General features: G+C 44.7%; 1 long non-coding RNA gene across 1 annotated transcript in view; it reads left to right on the forward strand.

Moving 5' to 3' along the window:
• LOC137305903 (uncharacterized) overlaps nt 1–7,340 on the forward strand; it is an 88,583-nt gene extending 81,243 nt beyond the window's left edge. Inside the window, exon 3 of the long non-coding RNA XR_010958777.1 lies at nt 7,149–7,340. This is a non-coding gene — a long non-coding RNA (uncharacterized lncRNA). The remainder of the gene's footprint in view (nt 1–7,148) is intronic.
• The last annotated feature ends 3,450 nt before the right edge of the window (nt 7,341–10,790 follow it).

Below are 10,790 nucleotides of genomic sequence, written 5' to 3' on the forward strand. Positions count from 1 at the left end.
GGTTAGGATCAGATCAGCCATGATCTTATTGAATGGCGGAGCAGGCTCGAGGGGCCGATTGGCCTACTCCTGCTCCTATTTCTTATGTTCTTATGTTCTTATGAATGGGACTAACTGGATTGCTCTTACAAAGAGCCGGCATGGGCTCGATGGGCAGAATAGCCTTTTTCTGAGCTCGAACCAATCTATGATTCTAACGATAGTTCTGTTTTCACCTCAAAGCAAATGGTGAGGGAGCTCTGGGAGCTGACCCAATGTCCATTTAGGTTATGGTACCGCTATTGTAACGTTAGATTGCTGAGTAGCTAAGAGTAGGTTGAATCGTGTGTCTTCAATTGACTGTTTTAGTACTGATTTCAGGCAGACAGGAGCATGGTAACTATTCTGTGATTAGACCCTCGGCACTTTTCTACTTGCTCCTCCTGCTGATTCTCATCCACATTCCTCCCAGTGACAATTGTATCACTTCTTGCCTTCAGTCGTTTCAACGATTAATGCGGTATCGTCTTCATCCCTTATGACGGGCGCGTTGGTGACAACGCGATCTGTCCGCTATACGCTGTAAACCAAGAAGTTTAAAAGGAGTACTTTGGTGCAAATGCATTCTATCAGGAGGCCAATTTGATCAGTCAATTCCGTTTTCTTCTTGGAATCAACATAAGTCTCAGTTCGAGTCGAAATTGGCAGCGACTCTGGTTTTCTCAGTTAAGTCGCCCGCTATGTTTGGCAGGAGTTTCGTTCGTTTTCAGGAGGTGTTGCTGGGTGGAATGTTTCGTAATAACAGTTTCAGCTCAGAGGGAGGGAAATATTGAAATCTGCATCACACCTGCTATAAATCTGCCTCTTGTCAGCGAATCACAGAACATCGCGACCAGCGATTGCGGAGATTGTGGAGAATCTCCCCGGTCCCACCCCCACCATTCCCAGTCTTCCCAAATAAAAAAGGTCAAATGGCTGTAGGCTACAGGACGCAACGCAGGGAGAGAGGTCTGTGGATAGTCATAAAGAAAGAAAGACTTCCATTTATATCACACCTTTCACAACCTCAGGACGTCCCAAAGCACTTTACAGCCAATGAATTACTTTTGAAGTGTAGTCACTGTTGTAATGTAGGAAACAAACTATTCTTGGCTAGGTTACTGAAGCCAATAACACTATACAATAATGTGGAGATGCCGGTGATGGACTGGGGTTGACAATTGTAAACAATTTTACAACACCAAGTTATAGTCCAGCAATTTTATTTTAAATTCACAAGCTTTCAGAGGCTACCTCCTTCGTCAAGTGAACGATGTGAAAATGAAATCCTCGAGGATTTCATTTTCACATCGTTCACCTGACGAAGGAGGTAGCCTCCGAAAGCTTGTGAATTTAAAATAAAATTGCTGGACTATAACTTGGTGTTGTAAAATTGTTTACAACTATACAATAACACATTGTAACACAAATGTAAGGAATCTTACAGCACCAGGTTATAGTCCAACAATTTAATTTTAAAATCACAAGCTTTCGGAGATTATCCCCTTCGTCAGGTGAGTGAATGAATAAGAGGTTCTCAAATCGCATATCTTATATTAGGCTGGGAAACCATCACACCAATCAAAAGGTGTCGTTGGTGTTCAGACAGGTTAGCCACGGAAAACAGTAGGTCCCAGTATGCTGAATACACATTGTGTCAAATTATACAGACAGAGAGAAAGAGATCCGAAAGGCAGATAGAGAGAGAGAATATTAAAAACAGATAACTTTTTTTCCCCCTTGCTGGTGGGGTTACGTGTAGCGTGACATGAACCCAAGATCCCGGTTGAGGCCGTCCTCATGGGTGCGGAACTTGGCTATCAATTTCTGCTCGACGATTTTGGGTTGTCGTGTGTCTCGAAGGCCGCCTTGGAGAACGCTTACCCGAAGATCGGTGGCTGAATGTCCTTGACTGCTAAAGTGTTCCCTGACTGTTGGGGAACACTTTAGCAGTCAAGGACATTCAGCCACAAGAGGGGCTAAATGGCCTACTCCTGTTACTATGTTTCTATGTTCATTACCAACACCTGCTGTCAAAGAAAATGGGAGCAGTGGTTATGATCTAAAGTTGTTGAAATCAGTGTTGAGACCAGGAGGTTGTAAAGTGCCCAATCGAAAGATGAGGTGCTGTTCCTTGAGTTTCCGTTGAGCTTCGTTGGAACAGTGTAAGAGGCCGAGGACAGACAATGGACAACCCCACTCCAGGGACTTGAGCACAAAATCCAAGCTAACACTCCAGTGCAGTACTGAGGGAGTGCTGCACTGTCAGAGGTGCTGTCTTTCGGATGAGATGTTAAACCAAGATCCCCGACTGCACTTCATTAGCTGTAAAGCACTTTGGGACGTCCTGAGGTCGTGAAAGGCACTATATAAATGTAGACTGTGTGAAGCGTAAACACTGGCATAGACCAGTTGGGCCGAATGGCCTGTTTCTGTGCTATGAATTCTATGTAAGCCGTTCTTTCTTTCATTCTCACTTGGTAAGGCCTCATTACACTCAACAGCTGTAAGTTTCTGCGTCGCTTACAGCTGTGCAGCCAGATGTAAAAGTAACCATTTTACTTCATGTCGGATCTGATGCCACTGAGTTCAATAAAAGGGAAGGTTTTTTATGACAACATTGAATGGTACAAGTGTGTTTGGGAGTGGTGGAGGGGGGAATCAGCTGATTAGAACAAATCCCTTAAATTAAATGCAGCTCATGCGGAGAAGTGGAGTGAGAAAATAGCTGGAGGGAGGAAAGCAACAAGATTTTTATTTCTCTTTTAATTAGTATCCTCACATTGCTCAGAGCTGTGCAATGCTAGTTCTGTGCCTGCACCTGGACTCCTGCATATGTGTGTGTGTGTGTGAGTCCGTGTGTGTGAGTCCGTGTGTGTGAGTCCGTGTGTGAGTACGTGTGTGTGCCTGTGTGTGCACACGTTTGTGTTTGTGTGCGCGTGTGTGCCTGTGTGTGCACACGTGTGTGCGTGAGTGTGTGAGTGTGTGCGCATGTGTCTGTGTGTGTGCGTGTGTGTGCCTGTGTGTGTCTGTGTGTGTGTGTGTGTGTCTGTGTGTGTGCGTGTGTCTGCGTGTGTCTGTGTGTGTGTGCGTGTGTCTGTGTGTGTGTGTGTGTGTGTGTGTGCGTGTGCCTGTGTGTGTGTGTGTGTGCTTGTGTGTTACTGTGTGTATGTGCACGTGTGTGTGTCTGTGTGTGTGCATGTGTGTGTGTGTCCGTGTGTGTGCATGTGTGTGTGTGTCCGTGTGTGTGCATGTGTGTGTATGTCTGTGTGTGCCTGTGTGTATGTGCGTGTGTGTGTGTCTGTGTGTGTCTGTGTGTGTATGTGTGTGTGTGTCTGTGTGTGTGTGTATGTGTGTGTGTGTATGTGTGTGTGCGTGTGTGTGTCTCTGTGTGTGTGTGTATGTGTGTGTGCGTGTGTGTGTCTCTGTGTGTGTGTGTATGTGTGTGTGCGTGTGTGTGTCTCTGTGTGTGTGTGTATGTGTGTGTGCGTGTGTGTGTCTCTGTGTGTGTGTGTATGTGTGTGTGCGTGTGTGTGTGAGTGCAGAGAAATACTTTTTAAGATGGCAGTCAGGTTTTTAGCAGGGCGAATATAATTGTAGCTGGGGAGGAGAAAGAAGGTAAAAGTGAGCATTAGAGAAAAGTAGTCAAGGAACTGTGAGCCCATGCTGGCTTTATAAAAGAATAATGATTGAGAGAAATGTAGACAATTCAACACAGACATAGAATCATACAGCATGGGAGGAGGCCATTCAGCCCATCGCACCTGTGCCGGCTCATTGAAAGAGCTATCCCATTTAATCCCACTCCCCTGCTCTTTTCCCAATTGCCCTGTAATTTTTTCTCCTTCAAGTATTTATCCAATTCCCTTTTGAAAGTTATTATTGAATCTGCTTCCACCGCCCTTTCAGGCAGTGAATTCCAGATCATCACAACTCGCCGCGTAAGAAAAATTTCTCTGCATCTCCCCTCTGGTTCTTTTAACAATCACCTTAAAACTGTGTCCTCTGGTTACCGACCCTCCTGCCACTGGAAACAGCTCCTCCTTATTTACTCTATCAAAACCATTCATGATTTTGAACACCTCTATTAAATTTCCTCTCAACCTTCTCTGCTCTAAGGAGAACAATCCCAACTTCTCCCGTCCCGCCAAATAACTGAAGTAGGTTCAGATGGAACCATCTTGTTGACTGGATACTTTTAGTGCTGTTGTTGATGATTATCAGTTGTGGTCACACTGCAGGTTTACTCAGGTACTTACAATATGCTACAAAGTACCTCACATTACTACCCCCGGCCAGGTTCCCTTTCAGATTGCAGGCTCCCTCTTTACCACCCAGCCACAATAGTGGCAACTGAGCAGAGGCTAGAGATTTTTCCATGAGGTGACATTATGGGGTAGATATAAATTGTTGTTAAGGAGATAGGCTGTTGGTTCCCGTCGCTCACCAAGGTCCCAGATGCCCCCCGCCCGTCTTCCCGTTATCAGCTCGCATCTTCCAGCGAGGTGCAGCGCAAACAATTTTCAAGCTGAAGGGTGCAGAGAAAAGTCTAACTAAAGGCCAGCAAGGTCGGGTCCGTCGCATCGTCCCAGCCAGATAAACATCCTGAATTTTCTAGCAGGGTTCTTCCCATCTCCTGTCGTTACTTCTATGGGAGTTCATCGGAACGTTTCTAAGAATTTCTGGCCATTCTCCCGACTGTTCCGCTGAGCATCCCAGCCAGAGAATGTCAGTGAAAGGTCAAGGCTATCGGTGTTCTGACCCTGTTACTGGTACGATACACAGGCAGGTCTTAAACTGAGTTATGTGAAATATCCCATTCTTCATTATCCAGGCAGCAGTAGAGGGCCCAGTTGGTTGTTAGCAAATCCCGAACATATCACGTAAAACCCCAATAATCACGTCTTCAGGCTTTTTTTTATTTGTTCATTAGATGTGGGCATCATTGGCAAGGCCAGCACTTATTGCCCATCCCTAATTGCCCTTGAGAAGGTGGTGGTGAGCTGCCTTGAACAACTGAGTAGCAGAGGGCAATTAAGAATCAACCGCATTGACCTCCACTGGGTCTGGAGTCACATATAGGCCAGACCAGGTAAGGACGGCAGGCTTCCTTCCCTAAAGGGCATTAGTGAACCAGATGGGTTTTTACAACAATCTGGCAGTTTCATGGCCAACATTAATGATACTAGTTTTTTTTTATTCCAGATTTTATTTAATTAATTCAATTTAAATTCTCCTAGCTACCATAGCAAGATTTGAACTCAGGACTCTGGATTATTAGTCCAACAACATAACCACTATGCTACCATACCCATCAGGCTAAAGCGATTGATTTTAATTTTTATCCACATCGGTAGCAGAACAGGTCCAGGTCAAGTAAATGAGATTTTGTTCGAAGACTTTATATTGCTTAGAGTATTGTAACTTTCATAACAGCATCGGTTGCCTGTTTTCATCATTGCCCAAACGTAAACTCCAGCATATCTATCACCACAGCCTCGATCAGTTCAAATGTGCTTTTAATAAAAGCAGAGGGAGAACTCCTTTACTCCCTGGGGTTTCAGGGATCTGCTTCTGTTTTGGGCCAATTACTCACACATCACATGTTATAAATCCAAATAGCATCTTCAAATTAATGGGACGAGAAGTGATTTTCTGCATTGAATGAACCTCGGTGAGTGACCGGACACATGGCACAGTGCTCACACAGGTCAATTGCTGAAACTCTCCAGAAACATAGAAACATAGAAAATAGGAGCAGGAGTAGACCATTCGGCCCTTTGAGCCCGCTCCACCATTCATTATGATCATGGCTGATCCTCTATATTCCCGCACTCTCCCCATACCCCTTGATGCCTTAACTTAACACCAACAACAACAACAACAATTTGCATTTATATAGCGCCTTTAATGTAGTAAAACGTCCCAAGGTGCTTCATAGCAGCGATTATTAAACAAAATTTGACACCGAGCCACATTAGGAGATATTAGGACGGTTGATCAAAAGCTTGGTCAAAGAGATAGGTTTTGAGGAGCATCTTAAAGGAGGAGAGAGAGGAAGAGAGGCGGAGAGGCTTCGGGAGGGGATTCCAGAGCTTGGGGCCGAGGCAGCTGAAGGCGCGGCTGCCAATGGTGGAGCGATGAAAATTGGGAATGCGCAAGAGGCCAGAGTTGGAAGAACACAGAGATCTGGGAGGGCTGCAGGGCTGGAGGAGGTTACAGAGATAGGGAGAAGCGAGGCCATGGAGGGATTTGAAAACAAGGATGAGAATTTTAAAATCGAGGCGTTCCCGGACTGGGACTCTGAGTCACGTTAAAAGGTGAACAACAGGAATCCTAAAGTGAGGCATTACTGAAACCATGTGGTTCACTGGAGGACATCAGAGGATCACTGACAAAGTATACTACAATTATAAAAAAAATGTGAAAAAAGGTGAAAGTTGAGGCTAGAAGTTTTTAATCAAGCCAATAACGTTCATACAAAACAATTCATAAAATGACATTTGTACTTCTCTCCCCATCTCTTCTGAAAGCAATAATTCATGCCCATTTAAACTGCCGATACTGGAGTTAAAAGGGTTAAATTATGAGGACAGGTTGCATAGACGAGGCTTGTATTCCCTTGAGTGTAGAAGATTAAGGGATGATCTAATTGAGTTGTTTCAGATGATCAAAGGATTTGATAGGGTAGATAGAGAGAAACTATTTCCTCTGGTGGGGGAGTCCAGGACAAGAGGCTGGGTCCAGTGCTAGGCCGTTCAGGGGTGATGTCAGGAAGCACTTCATCACACAAAGGGTGGTGGAAATCTGGAACTCTCTCCCCCAAAAAGCTGTTGAGGCTGGGGGTCAATTTCAAAACTGAGATTGATAGATTTTTGTTCGGTAAGGGTATTTATGGTTATGGAATCAAGGTAAGTAGATGGAGTTAAGATACAGATCAGCCATGGTCTAATTGAATGGCAGAACAGGCTCGAGGGGCTGAATGGCCTCCTCCTGTTCCTATGTTCCTTAAGCACCAGTCTAGATAATAGTTAGTCCTTGGCGACATCAAACTGGGTGACCCCCGTCACCTGCAGTCCAAGGAAATTATCTGGAAATTAAAGATTAAACATGGACCATTTTATTTCCAGATTTCTGGCTGCAGTGCTATTCCTGCACATTTCCTCTTGACGATGATGTGCTGAAGTGATGGTGGGATACTCGGCAGCTGATTCATCCCCACCTTTGAACGCACTGACAGGATCTTTGTCGGTATTCCTTACCCTCCCCCCCAGGGGCTGGTGGCCTGGGGAGACCGGAGGGTCCAACATCTACTGATGAGAGCGGTGGCAACTGTCAGCAAGTCAGCACTGAACTCTGTGGATGCTGACCTGACAATGAACATGCAGACACTTGAGATGGTCTGCTCAGTTACTACGTTATGTGTTAGTGGAGAATGTGAAGGAGGACTGTCAATTCCGGGTCGGAATATGTCACATGTGTAAAAATTTCATTTGACATCTGTGTCAGACAAATAATTAACTTTGAAATGCACCGTCTATTGATTATCATGTTTTACTATTCTTAAATCTTTTACATCTCAAAGATTTAAAGGAATCATCTTGTCCCCGGAATTTCACAGCATTGCCATTCTTGTCTGTTTTGTAGGAGATTTGTTCCTGGTAGTGCTTTTAACATTATTAAGACATTACTGACAGACCTGCCCATTTTCTTTGACTACAAAACTGCATTGGTAATTTGAGAAGTTTCAACCAAAGCAGTGAGAGGGTCTCTTTGCATGGAATATATTATCTTGATGTAAAAATTTGAGAGGGCCAGCACCAGATCTCTCTCTCTGAAAAACTATTCACTCCCCTCCAAACCAATTTTGCAATATTTTTCACCAATGCGAGTAAGACCTAAGTTATTTGTAACGTTCACAGGCTTATTTCTGACCTGCTAACATGATTAATTAATTGGTCTTTTCCCCTCCACTCCTCACGTCAAGGTATTGGCGGCCTGGAACACCTTGCTCACTCAGCCGCTCTTCGTGCATGAATCCAGGCAATGAATGCCAGCCGGTTGTTTAACCGTTTAGCTGCCATTGCCCGCAGCCATCTCCTACACAACAACAACAACTTGGATTTATATAGCGCCTTTAAGACAGTAAAACATTCCAAGGCGCTCCACAGGAGCGATTATCAAACAAAATTTGACACCGAGCCACGTAAGAAGATATTAGGACAGGTGATCAAGGAGGTAGGTTTTAAGGAGCGTCTTAAAGGAGGAGAGTGCGGTAGAGAGCTGGAGAGGTTTAGGGAGGGAATTCCAGAGCTTAGGGTCTAGGCAGCTGAAGGCATGGCTGCCAATGGTGGAGCGAAGAAAATCGGGGCGGGGGGGAGGGGGAGGTGCACAAGAGGCCAGAATTGGAGCAGTTAGTAACACGGTAAAGAGGGTGAGGAATTCCTGAAATGTGTACAAGAGAACTTTCTTGATCAGTGTGTTTCCAGCCCAATGAGGAAGGAAACAGTGCTGGATCTAGTTCTGGGGGATGAAGTGGGGCAAGTGGAGCATGTTTCAGTGGGGAAGCATTTGGGGAACAGTGATCATAATATCATTAGGTTTAGAATAGTTATGGAAAAGCACAAGGAACGATCAAGCGTTAAAAAAATGCTTAATTTCAGTGAGTTAAAAAGGGATCTTGCCCTGGTGGATTAGAATCAAAAATTGGTAGGCAAAACAATAATTGAACAATGGGAGACCCTCAAGGAGGAGTTGGTTCAGGTACAAAGGAGACACATCCCTACGAGAGGGAAAGGAAGGGCATCCAAAGCTAGAGCTCCCTGGATGACTAAAGATATAGAGATTAAAATGAAACAGAAAAAAGGGACTTATGACAAATGTAAGGTTCATAATAAAGTTATAGAATCATAGAGTCATAGAGTTATACAGCACGGATAGAGGCCCTTCGGCCCATCGTGTCCGCGCCGGCCATCAAGCCCAGTCTAATCTAATCCCATATTCCAGCATTTGGTCCGTAGCCTTGTATGCTATGGCATTTCAAGTGCTCATCCAAATCCTTCTTGAATGTTGTGAGGGTTCCTGCCTCCACAACCCTCTCAGGCAGTGAGTTCCAGACTCCAACCACCCTCTGGGTGAAAAAGTTCTTTCTCAAATCCCCTCTAAACCTCCCGCCTTTTACCTTGAATCTATATTATAAACCAAGCTACCAGAAAGTACAGAGGAGATCTAAAAAAGGGAAAAAGAGGGGCAAAGAGAGAGTAAGAGAATAGATTAGTGGCTAACATAAAAGGAAACCCAAAGTCTTTTATAAACATATAAATAGTAAAAGGGTAGTCAAAGGAAGGGTGGGACTGATTCGGGACAAAAAAGGCAATTTTCTTGTGGAGGCAGAGGGCCTGGCTGAGGCACTAAATGAATATTTCACATCAGTCTTCACTAAAAAGAGGATGCTGCCATTGTAGCGGTAAAGGAGGAGGTAGTAGTGATATTGGATAGGATAAAAATAGATAAAGAGGAGGTACTTAAAAGATTGGCAGTACTCAAAGTAGAAAAGTCGCCTGGTTCGGATGGGATGCATCCCAGGATATTGAGGGAAATAAGGTTGGAAATTGCAGAGGCTCTGGCCACAATCTTCCAATCCTCCTCAGATATGGGGATGGTGCCAGAGGACTGGAGGATTGCAAATGTTACACCCCTGTTCAAAAAAGGGGAGAGGGATAAACCGGGCAATTACAGACCAGTCAGCCTAATGTCGGTGGTGGGGAAACTTTTAGAGACAATAATCCGGGACAAAGTTAATTGGCACTTAGAAAAGAATGGGCTAATAAATGAAAGTCAGCATAGATTTGTTAAAGGAAAACTGTATTTGACTAACTTGATTGAGTTCTTTGATGAAGTAACGGAGAGGGTTGATGAGGGTAGTGCGGTTGATGTTGTGGATATGGACTTTCAAAAGGCATTTGATAAAGTACCACATAATAGACTTGTTAGCAAAATTAAAGCCCATGGAATTAAAGGGACAGTGGCAGGGTGGATACAAAATTGGCTAAGGGGCAGGGATCAGGGAGTAATAGCGAGTAGTGGCTGCAGTGTGCACCATCCACAGGATGCACTGCAGCAACTCGCCAAGGCTTCTTCGACAGCACCTCCCAAACCCGCGACCTCTCCCACCTAGAAGGACAAGAGCAGCAGGCACATGGGAACAACACCACCTGCACGTTCCCCTCCAAGTCACACACCATCCCGACTTGGAAATATATCGCCGTTCCTTCATCGTCGCTGGGTCAAAATCCTGGAACTCCCTTCCTAACAGCACTGTGGGAGAACCTTCACCACACGGACTGCAGCGGTTCAAGAAGGCGGCTCACCACCACCTTCTCAAGGGCAATTAGGGATGGGCAATAAATGCCGGCCTCGCCAGCGACGCCCACATCCCATGAATGAATAAAAAAAATGGTTATTTTTCAGACTGGAGGGAAGTACACAGTGGTGTTCCCCAGGAGTCGGTACTAGGACCACTGCTCTTTTTGATATATATTAATCAGCTGGACTTGGGTATAGAGGGTATAATTTCAAAGTTTGCAGATGACATAAAACTAGTAAACAATGTGGAGGATAGTAACGGACTTCAGGGGGACATAGACAGACTGGTGAAATGGGCAGACACATAGCAGATGAAATTTAACCAGAGAAGTGTGAAGTGATACATTTTGATAGCAAGAATGAGGAGAGGCAATATAAACTAAATGGTACAATTTTAAAAGGGAGTG

The sequence above is a fragment of the Heptranchias perlo genome, chromosome 3 (genome assembly GCF_035084215.1).
Source record: "Heptranchias perlo isolate sHepPer1 chromosome 3, sHepPer1.hap1, whole genome shotgun sequence".
Classification (NCBI taxonomy): Eukaryota; Metazoa; Chordata; class Chondrichthyes; order Hexanchiformes; family Hexanchidae; genus Heptranchias; species Heptranchias perlo.